The 18,785-nt window shown below is 33.7% G+C and overlaps 1 long non-coding RNA gene across 2 annotated transcripts in view; it reads left to right on the forward strand.

Moving 5' to 3' along the window:
* LOC140698072 (uncharacterized) overlaps window positions 1-13,560 on the forward strand; it is a 175,736-nt gene extending 162,176 nt beyond the window's left edge. For both annotated transcript variants that reach the window (XR_012075491.1, XR_012075492.1), the window contains one exon: window positions 13,307-13,560. This is a non-coding gene — a long non-coding RNA (uncharacterized lncRNA). The remainder of the gene's footprint in view (window positions 1-13,306) is intronic.
* The last annotated feature ends 5,225 nt before the right edge of the window (window positions 13,561-18,785 follow it).

Raw genomic sequence — 18,785 nt, forward strand, 5'->3', positions numbered from 1 at the left:
CTTTAATTTCCTTTAGTAGTATTTTGTAGTTTGGTGCAAAAAAACTACACTAAAAAAAGATGGTTGCACATCTTTAAAAAAGTTAACTCCTAATTACTTTGGATGCTATTGTAAATGGACTTTTAAAAATACTCATATTTAGGTTTTTGTTGCTAGTACAGAGAACTACAGTAGATTTATGTATCTTAACTTTGTATATTGCAGTTTTTCTAAATCTACTTATTACTCCTGTGTATATACATGAGAGTAATGCAAATAAATGTCCACTAAGATCATGTGAGGAATTTCATAGCAGCACACTTTTATAGTGCTCAGCTAGAGAAAAATGGATTAATAAATTATTATAAAATCAATGGGATATGATATGGCAATAAACATGAATAAACATGAACTACTACATACAAAACATGAAGAAAACTTCCACATTGTTGAGAAGTACCCAGACAAAAGTAATTTTACTTACATAAAATTCCAAAGCAGATAAAACAATTCTGTAATGTTAGAAGTCAGAATATGATTAAACTTTGAAGAGGAAGGAGGGAGGTAATTGTAGGGGATAACTAGGAAGCTTCTGAAATTAGGGGTTAGCTGGGTGTATTAATTTTGTCATAATTCATGTATGTGTACACTTGTTATTTGTGTACATTTTATGTGTACTGTATTTCAATTTCAGAAGTTTACTTAAAAATTTATCCTGATTATTCTTGTATAGATTTTGTATAACGAAGTATTACAATCAGTATTGTTTTGAGGAAATTATATTCAGTCATTTATTGATGAAGAGTAAAAATGTAGTGAGAAAAAGATGAATGACTCTAATATTACAATTGCTGAACCAAAAGATTTAATAATAAGCTAAAAATAGGGAGGGGAATCACCTTATAATTGCATAAACAAGTTCTTATTTAATATATTTTTGCGTATATAAATAAAAGTCATTGCATTTACTACATCACTAATAAATGTCTGGGTAATTTATATGTTGAAAATAATTCATGCTTTTCAAATAAAAAATTCAACAGTAGGAAATATTTATAAAAAATAACTGGGCTGGACATATGAACAATTGTGGAGTAAAGAAATACTGTTTCTAGGATTATCCACTTCCTTTTATATCTTTTCTAAGCCATTTAATCCAGAGCCTGCTGCTTGGGTAGGACAGACAGATAACTGCCTAAAGTGACCATACATCAAATGTCTAAAATATCAAGGGAATGGATTAAAATATAGTTTTTAAAAGCAATTCTTGTTTTAACTAGCAAAAAACGAAACTGAAAATGTTTCCGTTGCGGTAAATACATATACATCTGCACACATACAAAAAGAAATAATCAGGCATTACAGAAAAGTGTGAAATGTTTTACTGATTTTTTTCTTGACATTTTCTATGACTCAATCAGGAATTAATTATTGAATTTGTTTCTCAATGTAATTTTTATTTATAGATGTTAATTTCTTTCCATTCTTATTAGACAATATTGAATATATTCAATATAATAATTAAAAATGACTAAAGAATATCTCTTTCAAAATAAACTTTGTTATTAGCCTGCTATGACATCTACCTGCAGATCTCTTTATCACACTTTTTATACTGTTTGGTACATATATCTCTCCAGGTATTTGGCTCTGAGCGCAGCATGCAGAGGAGTGAAATGGATTACTAATAACTCCATAGCCTCAAAAGCATGAATAATTCTTTAAGTTTGTAATATTAACTGAGCCTTTGCTTAGAGAGCTATTGTTATTGCCTGAACAAGAAAGAAACTTCTGTTAACAATATTGTTTATAATTAAGATCCGGAGACATCACATGGTTTAGAGCAGGCATGGGCTCCGCAGTATGTAAGGAGATGATCATTCTCCATCAGAGGGTAATAAACAGATCACATGCTTCCACAGGCAACTCTGGCTCCCACACTCTTCTTTTGATTAGTATTTTATTGCTTAAACTGGTAATTTTCTCTCTTGAAAGCATTACTAGTTCTCAATAGTGGACATCTGTTTAACAGTCCTTATAATTATTATTTTTCCTACACCTCTCTAATGTCAGAGATACGCCAGTCCACTTCCTTCCACTCCTCCAGTTCACTGTGAGTAAAACATCTTAGTCACTGCATTCTACAGGGATGTACAGAAACATCAGTGTCTCACTATGGAGAGATGGGATTCTCAATGTTTGCTAGCCGGTGTGAGATTGAACTCCAGAATCCTTAGAATCTGCTTAGTAGCACCATTCCCATACTAACTGACTTAGATTCTGTTTCCTGGAAGCAGAAACTGAGACAAAGATTTGAGAGCACAAGATTTATCAAGGATTTTCTCGTAGGAGAAAAGAGTCACATAAAGAGAGATGACACCACGGAGACCTATGCAAGGATGTGGTCTCAGGTGGAGCCTGACTTGCATAGATCGCAGCACACAGTTGCTCCCATCTTGAGGCAAAGGGCCCCGGAATTTGTGCCCCTTTTCTGTCAGTCCTTGGCTGTGAACTTCCGCTGGGTTGGCAAAACCTCTCAGATGATACAGTTTCTATCTTGCAAAGGGCAATTTTCCAAAGGAGCAGGGAAATCTATAAGCCATTAGCAGTCAACTCTCACAACAGCTGGGGAATGGATGTATTCATTGGCTCAGAAAAGTGGGCTGTTAACTCTGCTACAAGAAGTGAGTTATGGCAAGAATGAACAGTTAAAACTTGAAGTTGATATATGATTTCATAACTTGCGACCTATCTCGTAATTGATATTTCATTTTATCAAAAAGTGATAAAAATATCTATACTGGATATGTTTTATTATCTTTCAAGAAGACTAGTGAAGTAAAGAAACTTCAAAGTACTATTATGTAATAATTTTCCTTATTTTTATAATCCAAGATTATTTGTTACCTTATTGTAATTATCAATAAGATAATATTTAATTAATTTTAGTAAGTGGTTAAATCATTGGTGATAGATAACAACACTTGAAATCATCTATCTTATGTAGAAAACCAAATACTCTACATAAGAAAAATAATGTGGATGCAAGAGAAGAATACTCTTGATTATAATGTCATATTTGTGTAATTTTTGTTAATGATCTTATTTGAAAATTATATTCCCTCATATCTGAGGTTTATGTTAAGATAAATCACTTATGAAACACAATAGATGAATGAGATCACATATAAATTTTTTGGAAAATCTTCTGGAGTAACTAATAAGGCAGCAATGTGGAGGCTGGATTTTTATAAACTCATCAATCAGGCTGGGCAGTCTATAGGCAGGAGTCCCTACTTACAGCTTCTGTCAGTATCCTGATGGATTTCACTGGATTTTATTTGAAGTGAGAGACTGACAAGATGCTTTATTGTGAATGAAGGTCCTCTTCACCACCAGATTTATCAAGTAGGCACTCATTAACAAAACCACACCATTCATTTCATTCAGAGGCTGTTCGCTGACTTGTGTTCCCAGAAGAAGACTACCAATTTTTAACAATAAAATAAAGCCCATGAAATGGTAAAAATATAGTTTTTTATAACAGTGTGCAGTTTTTCAACCACTGTCACATTTTTCCTTCCATCTAATATTTGCAACGGCACTATGAATTTGGCAGGACACCGTGTCTGCATTTTTGGTTTATTTGTTTTATGTTTTTTTCTTTATTGTTTTTGGTGTAAAACGGACATTCATACATATACAAGGTAATAATACAGAAAGAAAGTATTAGATCCAAAACCAGACTCTATCTAGCCCATTTCCTATCTCCATAGCCTTTTAAAATTTATGTTCAGTGTTTTCTCTCAGTAAATAATGAAGCATTTTATAAATACGTATTGGTAAAAAAATAGATAACGTTATTTTTACTTCATGAATGAAATACTTCAGTCACATAATACTACAGGTTTAATAACATTTACAAAGTTTAGTAGGTACCATTTGATGCTTCCCTGTTTTTAGAGAATAACAATTTTACTAATCAGTGACTTTTCAATTGTTAGCAACAAAACATACTTGGCTGAGGATTTTAGCAATGGAATAATAGTTAGCAAAGTGGCCCAAATTCAGGAAGCAAGATAAAAGAATGTTGCAGTACAATTCAAAATACTTTCCCAACAGGAAGCAGTTTAACACGTTTGCTCTGTTCAGTGTACTGTGTGGTGCTGTTATGTCACCTGCTTAACTCAAAGATCACCCAAGTGCTTCTCCCCTCCCTTCTAACGAGGAGGCAGCAGGTGCAAAGATCAAGTCCCTTTCCTGATGTGGAAACATGGCATTCAGCAGAGTAGGCAGGGACTCAAATCAAACAATGGTTGTTAAGAGCATCAACCCTACAGAATAACTGCCAACCTCCTGCACTCTTCAGATTCTGACCTCTTCACCTCCAGCTTACTCCATCCTCCTGTTCAATTTGATCTTTAGGAATGATTCCAACAGTAGAGAATAAACAGCAAGAGTTCAAGAAAATAAAGAAAATGAGAGAATCAGATATTTATACTGCCCGTTTAGAACGCTGTGCTCCTGGAACTGTTACATTCTGGCAGTGTACCACAAGGCAAAAGGGGGGAATCTGAGGGGATTAACGCCAGCTTCATTATGTGACAGCTGGTTTATATCTGAGGCTTTGTGTTCATGCCAGTCTCAGGCCTAGGTAATTTATAATAGCCTAAAGTTCCAATATAAAAAGCACATAGCTGCAGGGAGACATGTCAGCTTCCCTTACATAGCCTGTCATTTCCTTGGAAACATAATAATTAAGATGTCTGGTATAACTGCTTCTGCCAGAAATATTTTTAGATTTCAGCCCATTTCAAGAAATGCTAAATTCAAGGAGAGAATTATTAAATACTGCATGACAAACTAAGGAAAGTACTCTTACAGTTTTGTTCTATCAAAAGGAACAGATTCTTCATCTAAATCTCTTGACAGCAAGTAGAGGACTACCTGGACTTGAATTAAAAATAAAAGGAATGGCATCAGTTTGATTAGAGTGAAAGCAGATGAGATAGGAGAGAATTATGCACTCCTAATCAAAAGCAGTTTTTCAGTCTAAAAGACTGACACGATTTTAAAGGCAGAATGACACCGTCCCCCATCCTCAAATTAATACAATTGCCTCTTCTGATTATCCATATAATTCATAAACAAACTACTTATCATAGCATGGGGTCAGTAAGGAAGACACTATTTCGTATCCATTTGCTTGCAACTATGACAGGAGGCAATCCATGACATTTGTATGGTGAATTAATTTCCTGGAGATATGATAAAACTGTACTGCATTAAAGTGATTTACCCTGTAATAGGTTTAACTTATAGAGGAATACAATTAGACAATTCAAAGGAAGATTTAAATTCAATAGGTTAAAGTAATTAAAAAGAGGCTGAAAGTTCCCTTTAACATTGAAAGCTATGTTTCTGACCTATCTCAGGTTTCCTTAATAAAACCTCTTATTATGAACTGAGGTGGGGCCATAAACTCAATTACAGTAAAACAGTCAATAACTATATGATGATAGCAAAGATTATATTACAATTTTATGATGAGTATTAGGAGAAAGAGTAATTAAGGAGTCATTTAGATTCTACTAGCATTTGTTTAAAACCTAGCATGTTCCAGATAATGTGCTAAGTTACCACCCACACATATGTTATCTCATTTAATCCTTACAACTATGTACTTAAGGATTCATTTTATCCCCATTTTTATGTGAGGGAACCAAATCTCAACATAGTTATTAAAAGGCAATCTTGTAATTTTTCTCTACTACACTTAGTCAATGACTCTTTTCTGTTTGAATTCTATTTCTTTAAAAATTTTATTATCTATTTGTTTTCGTGGAAGACCATTAAAATAGCATGTTAAATTATAATTCTACCATCTATCTACCATAACTTATTGCACAAAGAAGTCCTTGAGAATGAGAATTCCTTTTGAGGAGCTATTTAAGCTACTAGTTTATACTTAGGCTAGACTCCTATTCAAAATGTGATTTAAAGGCATATATAGACTTTGCTAACACAAATCAAAGAAGTAGAACTTTAATGATGTAATGTTCATTCTTCCTAAATTGCTCTATTTTTCTTCAGTACACTGATCACCTCTATTTCTAACTCTATTCCTATCTCTATACCTATTTCTTTTGTATACTTCCATGTATGTGTATCCATCCTCCTGTCTATCATCTGTCTATCTATATTTGCTCTTCTTCCCACCCCCATCCCAATAAAAAGTGAGCAGCACCTTGAGAGCAGATAATTTATCTGTTTGGTTCACTGACAATTTCCTTCACCCAGTTCATGTAAGCTCAATAAATATTTATTGGATGAAGAAAAGATGCACTTATTGACTGTCTTATGAAATGTCTGATTTACGGGTATAGTGGGTTCAATAGCATCCCTGGAAAATTCACGTGCACACAAAACCTCAGAACATGGGAGGCAGCCTCCCTGCAGGCCCCACCTCTACTAGGAGCTAAGCCGGGAGACTGGGGACTTCAAGGTCAAAGGGCGGAGTCAGGAGGGAGCCTGTAAAGTGATAGTCTGTCCCCACTGGGGTCACTGCCACTCTACCAGCCACATGAACTTGTGCATGTTCTGGACGAACAGCTCCAGCTCCTTGAAGGCAGCAAAGTGTCCCCCACAGGGCATGTAGGAATAGGAAAGGAGTTATTTGGAAACTCTTATTTGGAAATAGAGACTTTATAGATGTAATTAGTTAAGACCCTGGAGATTAGATCATCCTGGATTTAGAGTGACTTGAATCCAATGACTGATGTCCTTATAAGAAGAGGAAAGGACCCAGACACACACAGGGCAATGTGAAGATGGAGACAGAGATTGGAGTTATGTTGCCAGAAACTAAGAATGCCTGGGGCCACTAGAAGCTGGAAGAAGTAAGGAGGTGTCTTCCTTACAGCCTTCAGGAAGAGCAAGGCTTTGCTAACACCTTGATTTCAGACATCTAGCTTCCAGAGAGAATGAAATTCTGTGTTTTAAGCCAATCAGTTTGTGGTACTCTGTTAGGGGTGGTTCTAGAAAGCTAATACAATAGGGAAGTCCTTTTGTATTTGACCAATGTTGGCTACAAAATGAATTGACCAAGGTCCACGCTTCCCAAAGAATTAATCACGGTGTATGGGATGCGGAGGTGAATAGGATAAAGTGGTGCCTGAGGAATTTACAGTTTTCTAGGAGAAAGAAAAAGCACACGGACAGTTACAAATCACAAAAATAGACAAATTTGCTCAATGACACAACAAAGTTAGGAGATCTGAGAAAAATCAGTATTTTACGAGTTGTGAGAATCTGAGAAAAAAGCTGCTTCCACTTTAATACGTATTCTGGTTGCTTTTATCTTAAAATAAAACAATGTTGGCAGTATGGCTACCATGAGTACAGGGGGGTGTGTGTGTGTGTGTGTGTATTTATATGTCACAAGATTATTGCATTTGTCAGTTGTCTATTATTTTTTTATTTACATATGTGTATGCACATACACATAGCCATACATATGTAATAAATCACGTATGCATGGAGACAGATCACTAGAATGCTTGGCCTAAAGTAGAGGTTTGAAGTAGAAAGTTGTTTCTTTGTCCTGGATCACTTTCTAATTGAACTAAATTTTAATTACTCTGTTTTTTGTATGAATTATTTTACTTATAGGTACCCAACTGGATTCATCACTTGCTGATGTTTATACTATAAAAGTGTTTTGTCTCTCTGTATCTAACTTGCTATGACTAATCCCCAAATTGTAGCACAAGCACACAATTCTTTTCTAGTCACTATTTTTATTTTCTAATTTTTGTTGAATAAATATGTTCAGGGCACCAGGCACTTCTGTTCATGTGCTATTCTGCAGTTTTGGCAGGTCCTCTGGGCTTGGCTGAAACCGGAGAGTGCTTCCTTGACTCTGGCCTCCAGCAAGGAGATCATCACATTCTGTCTTTACTGCTTTGGAGGTTATTTTCTAAAACTCCTGTCCTTCCTGGTGCTTTGCTTCTCCTTACCAACTGCAATACCTGTTCTGTCTTTGAGCCTGAGTTTAGAGTCTCACCGTCTTATGCAGCTTCTTTTGCCAAATATATATCATCCCTACACAAGAACATGCTCAATATGGATAAGTAAGAGCAGGAGGCCATGTTCCACAAGGCTGAATCCCAGAAATTAGCCTCATGGAAATCTTTTCATTCTTTCTTCAAAGATTATTTCAAAACTACACTTGGCATGAGAGGCACTAGTGATGATGAAGAGATAAAATAATTAGCTGAGATCAGAATGTTTGCCTCCCCAAGCCTTGAGAATGTAATTCTGATGACGATCCTTGGTTTTTTAGGCCCAATTTGCAATATTTTTCCATCTAGGGAAAGAGTAGATGCCTCTTACACCATACATTGGATCACCAATATAGTAGTTTGGATGATGGTCCATCAATATTTCCAAACTGAAGTAATTTTTCAATCAGTACTTCTATTGTGAGCATCCAGTGTTTACGTGTTCCACTGTCTTCACCGCATCAAACTAAAACCTCCCACAATGCTTATTATTTACCTTTAAATTTGTTTCGGGAGGTAGTGATGCTGGGGAGAAAAAACTTAAAACCCTTATTAGAAGTACCTAAGTCAATGAGGCCTTGAAATACAATAGTTGATATATGTTTGTATATTTGTGTTTGGGGGATATAATTTTAAATTATAGCTACAATATATAATCTGGTTTAATTACAATTTATTAAATTATTTCTATGAAAGCATCATTTCAGAGATTCAAAGATTCACTTATATATTCCTTGATAGCTACTAGCCCAGTACAAAATCCATGTTTTCTATATTCACCCACACTGTTGCCAACAGTACCTCACAATTCTCTTTTCAATCACATTTTACTTCCTTTCTATAAGTTCTAATCATGCCCACCATTGAAGAACATATTTAACTGTCATTGTTTTTTGATAGCATTTTTATTGTGAAATATAAACACATTTTTTATATTCTTAAAACTGGAAATATTTGATAAAACAGATTATTTACCATAATAATAAAGTCATTTTAATGACTAGCTGTATAATGAGTTAACTCTCCCTGATCGTTAAACATTGACTAAGCAGGACTAAGAAAGTCTTCAATAGATAGTACTATTACAGATATGCTGTGCCTCTAAAGACATCTCATACTGGTCATATCTAGAATATTAGTGTGTATATTTTAGAGGATCATTGCTGAAAAGGGCTATTTCAAATTTTCATTGTATAGGTTTTGAAATGTGTAACTAATTTGCAATCAAATTTGTCACTAGAAGCAAAAATGTCACCAATCCTTCTTGTAATTTGGAAATATTCGCGTCACCCTCTATACATCATTATACCTCTTTGCTCTTACAACTCTTTGCCTACACTTTACAGCTTAGACCACACACTGGCCTGCAGTTACTTTAAATCTCTGCCATTCCCTAGTCTGTGAATAGCATAAGGACAAAATCTGATTTTTTATATTTGAGCACTGAGTCAGTGACACACCTATAGAGTTCAACTAGAAAACCTCTGCATTTTGTAAGTATGTTTATGTTTAAAAAGGTTAAGTGATTTGCCTCAGAAAATAACATTGCATGTTAACAAGCTGAATCTTTTCCTTTTTTTTTTTAATCTAAACAAAACACTGAAGACAAAGACACTGACAGAAAACTGAGTGATTTTTTTTTTACTCACTAAAGTAGATTTTTGTGTAAGGTGGCCAACATCACTCAACAGTATTTTTTAAAAATTTGTATCTCTGACTATAATATTCACACTGAGGATCTTCCATAATAAATTACTCTCCTGACAACCACTACATTCTAATTGAGCTCATCTTCCCATCAACTGGTAAGTTAGAAGAGGAACTGTAATTTTCACTATACAATGTACTAAATATAATTTTAAGCAAATGCCCCTCCTTAAATTTCAGGCATATATAGGCATAGATAGAGCTACACTTTAGTTCTGAATAGATGTACAATTATTTGATAAGCTTCTTTGGAACATCTGTGAGAGGTAATAGTATTCTGCTGACTGAGATGTTTAAACCTAGTTAGTCCATGGTTATTTCATGCAAAAGTTTCATTTAGACAATTCTACAGACCCTGAATACTCTTTTCTTTTCCAACTGGCAGCATCCAGTCCAGAAAGTATTTTTTAATGTCATTTATCTGTAAAAACTTTGATGCTATGCATCAGTTTTATTCAGTTATACTTCCCTGGTCCCACCAAGCAAGGAAATACAAAAATAGTTAAATTTCATTTGGCAAAGCATAGGTAAGACTATTCACTAAGATCTCCTGTACCAATTTTAATAAATATTCCAGCACTGGAGAAGAAATTATTGAGAAATAGCACATCTCAGAATTCAGTTTACTGTAAAACCTACCTCTTGCTTACTTAGATCAATAATGATGGTATTGTGTGCTATTAAGGAAAAGACTGTTCATTTCCCAAGTTGATATTTTCACCATCTCATTCTTTTTAGTCCCTATGACCTTCTCTGGAACTGGAAACTGTTTTTCTGCCCTTCCCTTCTGATTTTCACAGAGTACATACGCTGACGAACTCCCTTCAAATAGACATCAAGCATTGTTATTAAAATCCCATCAAAGAAATAGTTTTCAAAATAACATTTGTTTTCCATGATTTGCCCTTGGGGATTTTCAATAAAAAGGAAGGATTCCCATTTTAGAAGACTGTAAAATTGTCATGAACTTCAACTCCCTGATGACTTTAATCTAAATAAAGGTCATTGCTGTTCTATTGCAATAAGGTTGTTGAGAATGACCAAGAGAAAACAAAATTGACAGTAAAATCTCTGGTCATAAATATACTCATAAAATCTTATTACTTCAATAGAAAATCCAGGATACTACTATTTTAGCTGTGCCAGTAACAATAGAAATCTGAATCGGTTTAGATCTATCTTTACGTTGTTAACACCTATCTGGCAAGACATGAGCTTTGTAGATTTTCTAACAATGGCCAAATAGCAGTAATAATGAAATAAATATATATTTCTCTAAAACCTAGGCTATGATTATTTCTACTAGGAAGTTACCAGGAAATTGCAGTAAGGCCAAACATCCATTCTAATAATTATATTCTTTAGAAAAAGCCCTATTTTGCAAAGCAAAATGTGATTTAATAATTAATACTCTCAAGGATTAAAAAAAGTTCTAAAATAAAATTATTTAATATGTTTATTAGAAGAAAAACAAATATTAAGCACCCTTCCATATTTATATTACTAGCTTCTTACGAAATTGTGGAGCTAGGTTTATAGAAGTTTAACAAGTTTTATCAATATAATTCTAACTACAAATATTAAAGATTCTTGGTGTGGTTAAAATTACATACTGTGGAACTGGTTCTAACACTTGGGACTCAAGCAGAGTGTTTTGGGAAAATAAAGTCTTGAGATAAGTTCTTTTCTCATTAACAAAGAATATGTTCTTTATGTTTCCTACACACTTGTATTAATTAGTACTTTAATATTCTATTTCTGTATTAACTATGATTAGTTATTCATCTTTTCTGTATATTGCAGATCAAATTGCTATCTTGATGTGTGTTCATTCATAAACAATAAGTAGAATCAAGTGTTAATTACATTATAATGCCTTTTTAGAAAAAATAAAACAAACTTGTTTCACTTTCAGTTACAAATATCGAATCTGGGTCTGAATTCCCTCTTCCTGACATTTCTTGCAAGATGCCATCATCCTAGCTTTGTCTTGAGTGATTCATTTTAGAGGAAAACACATTTAAGAAAGAAAGTTTGATGGTAAACTGGCAAACACCTTATTCACTCCTTTTTTAAAAACAAGTAATGGAGTAACTATCAAGTGTCTGAAACATTTCCCTTTAAGCACCAAATTTAGCAATTATTTTTCGTAGGCATTTTTCTAAAATGGATTGTGCCTTTTATGCCTTCATGGAAAGAATTTCCTAGTGAAAACTTTTTCTTGATGCTCAAGGATATAATTATGAATGTTACTGCATTCTTTTAAATAAAAATGCCTTTAAAATTAGTGATGTATGTAAAATTATCTACTCCTACACTTAAAGGCCATAAACTTACATGATTTTCACATTCTGTATTAGCTTTTCAGAATCTCTGACGTCTTGTTCAATAAGGCAATACCAAAGGAACTTTCTTTTTGTAATTTGGAATTTGTATCTAGCAGTCGTTAATACAATATAAGATTTGCTTCAGAAAAGCTGGGTTTGAGTATAGGGTATATCATAAAATCTGGTTAATGGGTAACCTAATGATGTCTCAGTTGATGACAATTAAGAGGATCTAATCTAGAGTGTTGTGCTGAGATTTAAATAAAATAGAGCATGTATGCAATATAATGCACATGTGCAGTCAAACTGTAATAATTCTACCTAATAAAACTGAAAAAGGAGAAAAAAATAAATAAAATAGAGCATGTAGAGCTACTAGAGTATATAATTAGTTGTCAGGAAATGCCATCTATTGCTGATACTATGACTCTATGAACAATGTGTATTAGGTTGGGCGTTTGAGCTAAAATCTGAGAGTTGAAAAGTCAGCCATGTGAAGACTGGAGTAAAAAATATTCCCAGCAAAGTTGCAACTGAGTTCTTGAGTCACAGAGATGGAGTCACTGTGCTTTTAGTAAAAATCTGAGATGAAGTTGAAGATGTAATGTAAAGACCATTCACAAAGGGCCTATAGAACATGGCAGAAAGCCTGACTTTTTTTCTTAATGTGGCAAGAAACCATTACATGAGTTTTAGTGGAATGGTCGTGATTTGATTTCTGTTTTTAAAATATTACTCTCATTACTTTTTATGAGGAAACTCTACGCAAATAAAAGTAGGGAGACAAGAGGTAAATTGTAGGTAAAAAAAAATAATGGTGATACAGATTAGGGGAAGTTTCATAGAGATTGAAATGAAAAGATGTTTCTTATGTTTTATTGCTTGCATTCCATAAAATTTGATTTTTGATACTCTAAGGGAATTACAGGCCTGTTGATATTTTTTCATGGCTGAGTGCTCTCCTTTCCACATGCCAGTGTTCTCCTAAACATACATATACATATACACATACACATCACCACTTTGTGATTACAACATCCTGATGAGTTTGTGATGGGTTGAATTGTGCACCCCCTACCAAATTCATGTGTTGAAGATTTAATCCTTAGTATTACAGAATGTGACCTTATTTTAAAGTAGGTTATTGCAGATGTAATTAGTTAATTTTAGATGAGGTCATTCTGGAGTAGGATATGTCCCTAATTTAATGATCACTGATACCCTTATTAGAACAGATAAACAAATGAATGAACGAATGAACAACAAAACATCATGTGAAGACATATACATGAACACAGGGAGAATGCCACGTGCAGACTGGAGTTATGCTGCCTCAAGTCAAGGAACTACAAGATGCCACCAGAGAGGGCCCCAGCAGATCATTCCCTAGAGACTATATAGGGAACGTGGCCCTGCTGATACCTTGATTTCAGACTTCTAGCTTCTAGAACTATAAGACAATAAATTTCTATTGTGCTAAACCACCCAGTATACGGTACTTGATTACAGTAGCCCTAGTGACCTAATACATTTATATGGTGTTACTGTCATTCTGAAGAAACTGAGACAGAGGGGTTATATAATTAATCTAAGATCAGTTTGCAGTAAATATTAGAGCTAAAGGTTAAGCCAACAGTCTGACTCCAGGGACTGAACCCTTAATAATGATGCTAAACTCCCTGCTATGTGACATTAAGATATTCCTCTAGTGTGATGGGTTATCTCCTTCCTCTATTTTTTTTTTATCTGATGCATAGAAATTTAAGATTGTTCTTATAACAATGAAAGTGTTTCCCAGAAACTTATATTTGAAAATATTAATTTAGCTTTAAACATAATAGTAAGAATTCATTAGCTAGAATTTATAATAATCTTTACACTTCTGATAATTTTTACAAAAATGCATATGATAAGTAAGTTTTGTTTAGAAGATATTTTCAGGGACTATAATTAATTTAAAATTTTAAGGGAACATTGCAGTGGCCTTGTGCAAAAAATGCTTGTTTGCAGGGCTGTCTTCTTAATTATCTCCTCACACTGTATTTCCATACTATAAACCTTAAAGGTCGTATTATATTAAATTAACTTTTGAACTGTATCTTATAATTACCTAACTTTTAAAGTGTTTTATCTGAAGAATTCAAAATTGATTTTATTTTATACTAGCTTAATCAGAGCAAATATTCTTATTTTATTGATAAAAACATGCATACATAAAGAACATAATTCAAGCATCATGAATTTATCTACTCTCACCATCTTATGCTGTAGAGGAGGAATTTGATGTTCAAAAAATCAAATTCTGGGCTAAATTTCCAGAATGAATGGTAGCACATCCTAGGATAATGGTATCCTGGTTTCTTAACTTTTAGATCTTGAACTTTCCACTACATTATTCTGCCTGTCATTACTTTACTATATTAGGCTATGATTTAAAATCCTCTTGTTCCTTATCCTGTCTAATTATACCATGTACTCCTTACTACTCAAAGATGTTCCAATGGTCAGCATTGCTATTTAAAAAGCCTCTAAATTTCTTAATCATTGTCCTTGCATCTACATTGTAATTTTATAGTTGTGTTTATCTTGAGAACATATTTTTCCCAAATGATAAATTTAGCTTTAAATAGGAAAAATCACCTGTTCCCATTTCTATATCCATTGCCCTCGAGATACAATCCCTAATTAGTCAAATGGTTGTCACCTAATTAGCTGGACTCTAATTTTGATCTGTCTGCTCACTACCTTCTTCTCAAGTGAGACAAGCCCTCGGGATATGAAAGCTTATCATCATAGTTTCTGACTGTGAAGGGTTATGGCTCACATAATTGCTGAATATCCTTGCCTCTTGCTAGGAAAGTAATACTTGACACAAAAATGTATTTATCTGCCTTAACCGTTCTGACTCAAGCCATCTCATAACAGCTCAAGCTAGATCACAGTCACAGGTGCACAGTTTCTATGTTGAAGGCAAAAATAGATATTGTAATTTTAAGCACTCCATACTAACTGTTTTTTTTTAAAGGAATAAAAGACAAAGGAGAGGTTTGGGGGCATCCCTTCCTCTCACTTATATTTTTTAAAAATACTTCCAGCCCTACTGGAAAATATACAAAATGAAGTTGGAAAATAATGTTGGGTTAACTGGATTTGGATTTTCATCATAAATATAGTGATGCGGCTACCTCAGTTTCAGTTATGCTGTTCATTGTCTGAACATATTTCTCATTATTTGCTTTGAGAAGAGTGATCACTTTAGGCATAGACTCTCAGCCGCACCATGATTGTTCATTCCTTGTCAAGTTGTGTAAAATCATAAGGAGAAGAAGACCAGTTGAACTTTCTGGTACGTGTCTGTAAAGCATATGTCATCTGACTGTGGGGTAGTGACACTGAAAAAGCAATTTGTGTTTAAATAGGTAATTATATACTTTTATAAATACTTGCTTTTTTCCTTTATTGCTGTTATATGGTTGGCTGAGTGGGCACCTTATCTTTCTTCTCAGAACATAGCTGGAATTATCTAAGGAGATGAATAAATGTCCCTTAAACAACATGGTTCTTCTACAGAATAATGCATTTTCCTAAGCCACACATAAAGTCATAGAAATTATTTTAGCAATTGGCAGAAGTTATATTATTTAATACACACCAATGTGCAACTTGGGGAAAATAGTCATTGAAGGTCACATTACCTGTAAAACAGAATGCTCATAAGGGAGAATTAGTCCTTTGGTATCTATTCACATTGTATTCTGCCAAACATTTAAAAGAATAGCACAGGTATTTTCAGCAATCTCAGGGCATGCCTCCTCTTGGGTTTCAGAAAATCAGTGATAAAGTAATAAATACCTAATAAGCATTCAGAAAACTCTTACTGGTTGAGTAGCTGATCTGTCTTTATGAAAGCCATTTTTCCATTTATTAACATATTTGATGACTACTCTTTGAGGAAATGAAGGTAAAGTTTCCACCCATTAAGGTATTAGCTATTAATGTGATGAATTAAAATGAATCTCCCCTCCAAAAGCAGAGTCCAATGAAGATTTTCAGTAAGTACATCAAGATTTACCCCCCAAAATCTCCAAATTTTTGCTGCCACATCCTCTCTTCAGCTGACTGGAATTCACATGGTTGAGGAGACAAGATTAAAACTGATTGGATATTTACTCTTCTGTTCACCCAAAGTACTTATTACCCAAGACTCAGTCGTTCATTATATTAAAAATAAATCAGGAAATATCAATAAGAAAAACAAAAGAAACGTCACCCCAAATTCCAACCACACAATGTTAAGCACTTCTATCATTTTGTATAAACTCTCAGATTTTTCCCATGATTTTATGTTGCCATACTATTGGCATCACAATGCATTCTGTTCTGTTTTTGTTACTGAATGATTTTTAGTAGTCGTTTTCTATCAAGAAGCGTATAATTACATTTTCATTTCTCATGGATGAATGTAGTTTGATTGTCTTAATATTCCATAATTTTGCTCTATTATTCTGTGGACCTAGACTGTTTCCAAATTTATAAAAATATTTACAAATTGTCATTTTATATATGGTTAACTAGATATTCAAAATGATTTACATGAAATTTTGACTTTAGCATACACTATATTTTTGTCACTTGTATATTGACCTAGATTTTCTTCTATTTTCATTAATTATTGACATTTTGGTATTATTGGTCTATTTTAATATACTCCTTCATAATAACAAATCTGAATAACCCGTTTGTCTGTCAGTCATTTCAAGAACAATGGTGTTATAAGAAAAGAGCTTATGTGTCTCATGCATTCTTTCCATTTCATCATATAGAATATTAAAAGAGATGTGTACATAAGTTTCTAAATTGAGTAAAATTAATGACGTCATTGCTTCATCAAGGACATTTAAAAAGTGAAACTGGCATTTCTATTTTTCTGTGAGTGGATGGCTTTGAAGAATACAGTAACTATGAGCATAATTTGGTACCACTGCCAGAACTTTTACCCACCATTTCTTTTGGACCATCAGTACAAATGTTAGCACAGTGAAAAAAGGCAATTAATGCCTTGGAATTACTATAAAAATAATTTCTACTTTGGTTTCCTCCAAAAGAAACTTAGAGTCACCAGTCAGCAAACCACTTTTGTCTACTACTGACCTAATGAGACTAATTTAGTTACGTTGTCCATGTAGTCTTAGAGTCACTCACCAGGTATACCCATTAACCACATTTATAGTCTGTGGGGATACATTAATGAACAAAACAGTGAATAAAACTCATTGTTGTCTTTTAAAGTGCATGAATAATCATCATTCGTGAAAATATTGAAAAATATTGACTAGAAGCTGTTTACTGAAGACTACTGTAAGATACTGTAAGATATAACTCCCAATAAATTGATTTTTATGGACATTTCAGTTTCAAGTGAGGTGTTTAAAAAATCATGGTATTTGGTTCATTATTGACGCATTTTTTATAGATGAATAAATATCTCTAGTATAAACTTTGTCTAAATAGATCTTTCAACTTTTGAGCTCACCTTAGAAATTATTTACTAAATTAATTATTTAGAAATAGAAATACACATTGTGGTGCTATTTTTTGGAGAGCTAGTGTCAGTGAAATTTTGTCAATAATATAAAGCAAAGAAAATGACTTCATTAAATATCACAAAGATCGGGTATTAATGCAGTTTTCAGGATTGCAAACTATTCTAATGAGTTACTAGTATGTTCTTTGTCCATAACCCTATAAGATACCTATTTGGCAGAGAAAATAGAGCACAGCTGAAAATCATACAATCAAATCAGTGGAAACTAAGACTTATAACCAACCTATTTCTAAAAATCTGAAATTTTTCACTAGGTAAAAACAACTGGAGGCATATCAAGGGACATAATTTGTGACTTGTAGGAGTTACACTGTTTATCAGGCAAGTATGGTTTGCCTGGTAGTAGCTAAGAATGCTTTAGCCTTTCCAACAGATTACTGCTTGCTGGTTTAGAGATGGCTTATTTTACCAACTATAAAACCCAGGAAACTAGAAATAAATTGTACTTTCCATCATTATCAGTTTCTATGTTTCCAAAAACTTTCTGAGACTTATTTACTCATTCAGTCTGTCAGGATGCTGAGTAGAGGCTGCTGGACATGGTTTTCTTTTAGGAGTTATAACTGTTCCACATAAGATTTACAGGCAAAAACAAAATCAGAATGAGCCACAGGGCAATATATTTTCAGATTAACATATCTGAAAGACAGGCCTTACTGAAGCAATAGCACGCAAGTCTATGAGAGTTGTCCTGTATAAAGGTACTAAAGGTGTCAGGCTTTGTGTGAAAAGATGTATTCATCCATCTCAGGCTGTAGATTGGAGTGCAGGATGTTCTAAACACCCAGATGAATAGTGGCAATAGCAAAGAAATAGTCTCATATTTTCTTCCTTGGCAAACATTAGGTCCATTTGGACATATAGTTTATCAAAGATAAGTAAGCAAAAAAAGTTAAGAATCCAAACTGTGGAATATACTTTGAAAAAGAAGACAAAACAAAGTATTATGTCATAGACGTGTAGGAAGAGCTGACCACAATCAATCAAACAAAGGAAAAATATTTAGATAGGTTAGATTTATATTTTTCAAAAGGTACAAGAAAATGTCAGTTCAATGAAAGGAAAGTGAGAGGTCCTAAGGCAACATCTAGAGGAATGATAGCC

This window comes from Vicugna pacos, chromosome 1 (genome assembly GCF_048564905.1).
Source record: "Vicugna pacos chromosome 1, VicPac4, whole genome shotgun sequence".
Classification (NCBI taxonomy): Eukaryota; Metazoa; Chordata; class Mammalia; order Artiodactyla; family Camelidae; genus Vicugna; species Vicugna pacos.